At 36.2% G+C, this 2,500-nt stretch overlaps 1 long non-coding RNA gene across 1 annotated transcript; it reads left to right on the top strand.

Moving 5' to 3' along the window:
• The first annotated feature begins 1,484 nt into the window (after positions 1 to 1,484).
• On the top strand, positions 1,485 to 2,436 carry LOC307127628. Its single transcript, XR_013816667.1, has 4 exons — positions 1,485 to 1,711; positions 1,815 to 1,909; positions 1,999 to 2,121; positions 2,205 to 2,436. It is a non-coding gene; the product is annotated as an uncharacterized lncRNA (long non-coding RNA).
• Positions 2,437 to 2,500: the final 64 nt, after the last annotated feature.

Here is a 2,500-nt window from a genome sequence, read left to right as displayed (position 1 = left end):
TTGTTTATAGTTAAGTCAGATTGTGTTTTTCTGTAATTGTCATTTAAATTGAGCTCACACCACATTTTATGAATTATCAATGCAGATTTTCAAGAGGTGGTTTCCTGGACAGGGTTTAAATTATGCCAAGAGTAGGCCTTAATCTAGTTAATCGTGAGTTAAAAAATTGTTGCCTGGAACAAAGATTAAGCACAGATTACTAACACCTGGACTATGAGTCCTGAACTAAAATAAACTGGATTCATTTACAGTTTTATCTAATTGCTTACACACAATTTCTGAAAATATGGCTCCATTTCTTGTAACTCTACACACAAAACATCAGACATCTCTTGCAAAAGCAACACTTTGTGCAAAACTATTTTAACTATTTCCAAAAATGTAGTTTTTGCATATATCTAACTACACACAATGCACAACTGAGGAATTTACAGTTGAACTGAAATCAACTGAACTGAATCAACACTGAAGTCACTTGAGCTGAATATTGACACTATATTGGCTTGTTAGAGCCGGTTTACAGCAGAATTTGTTTTGAACTTGTTACTGAAGCTGCTATGAAACAATATATTTTGTTGTATGCATATTCTTTCTTTCTCAAACCTTAGTTTTGATTTCTAAGTGATCAATTTATGTATGTGTTTTCACACATGATCATTGGCTGTATGGGTCCTCAGTAAATGAATGTGGCATTTAAATGGCAAAAGTTATTCTTGTCTCTATAACTTATGGCTTCCTAAAGACACGTTTATGGGTAAATAAAATATTAATAATATAAATAAAATGAATATCAAAACATATTTTAAATATAATGAAGTCATTTTATTATAGCACTCATCAGATGTTCCTGGAAACAAAACAGAGACAGAACAGTATAAACAAACTATACAACAAACTAAACACCAAATTACAAAAACATTATTATGTGAAAGTGAATAAAGTTGTGTGTGTTTTCAGTTATAAATATGTGCTGTGTAAATTAGCCTATACTTTTAGAAATTATATATAGCCTAACTTTAAAAAACAAACAATAACCCATATAGATAAATTATAATAATTGTATAATATTAAGCATTTACTTAATATACATTGTAACATTAGGCTACTTTACTCTAGCACAGTAGTCAGTTAAGCAATTAATTAATATCTTATATTAATCTGTATGTAGCCTAAGCTACATCTAAAGGTAAGTCTGCTTTAAAAAAAAATATTACACTTCGACATGTACAGAATGTGCGCGTTAAGAAACACGTTCAAATGTGTCTTCTTAACATGTTAAAACTGTGCGTCGACTGTGCGTGTATGCCTGTTACACGACCAGAATGTGCGTGTCTACACCATGGGTCTACACATACAGAAGACACACGTAAAAAATTGCTGCGTTGAAGCGGAAAACAGGGCGTGTTGAAGGTTGAAACGATTATAAGTCACGCGTTTCGTAAAGAGATTTGGCCCCGGGCGCGTTCCTTATTATAGCCCTAGTCCAATGAGGTGCGAGGTCGAGGTCATGGCCATGACGCGTAGAAGACGAGCTTTAAACTTTTTTTTATGTTTTTTGCTGCTTTCCTTTTTCGTGATCAACAATGACAGGACACCGTCTTCAACTCAATCTCTGCATGGACGCGACGAACTTTTTGGACTCATTTTCAGGAGGCTGTCTTCGTCTTCATAACTCTGAGGCAAACTGCAGTCGCTATGAACCAGAGCATGGGTATGTAACGTTACGATTTAAAGAATGTGCTTTTATTCAGCTGTATAAGGAAATGGATGCGTTAATAGATCCGAGCTTAAAACTGCACATTTTGTTTACACAGACTATCCTCGCCTCATAACGAAGCTGTGAGCTCTTATCTGCTTGGAGCGATTTCCGCGAGTCCAGATTTAACCGCTGATCATGACGACATTGTGTGTAAGTAACTTCTAATGTGTTTCTCATTCCTTGTTTAATTTTAACGTGACTGTTTTTATTAATACCAGTCTCATGTAATTGTTTTCCAGCTGCCTGTAAGACGTATTATGAATCGACACGCTGGAGCTTCAGATACAAACAACCTGAACTTAACGTTACATAGCAGGCGGAAACTGCGAAGTTTAGCTCGGAGTCGATCAAGAAGAAAAAGGGTAAGATTTATTATATTAGATCCGTTTTTTGTCAATGTGAGTATTTTTCAGGTTGCTTATTGTCTTTATGGATTGTATTACAGTTGCTGGAAGCGAGAGAGTGCTGGATGAGGATGAGGTGGACGTTTGGAAGTCCGCGACCATTGAACTCATGTTTGACGAGGAAGACGGCTTTGTTGACGGGGTGTCTGGATGGATTGTGCGGCCACCGCGCTCTCGCAGCCTGGAGCACGCCGAACTCTACATTACATTACGAGACATTACTGCTGCACTGTACATAGTTGTGTGTTTAACAATAAAGCTCTTTCTTTAAGTAAACCGCTGTGTTTTATAAATGAAGCCCTTTCTCTTGAATGAACAGCTGTATGCTTATAAATGA

Source organism: Gobio gobio (assembly GCF_949357685.1).
Source record: "Gobio gobio genome assembly, chromosome: 1".
Classification (NCBI taxonomy): domain Eukaryota; kingdom Metazoa; phylum Chordata; class Actinopteri; order Cypriniformes; family Gobionidae; genus Gobio; species Gobio gobio.
This window is presented reverse-complemented; position numbering and strand designations above follow the sequence as displayed.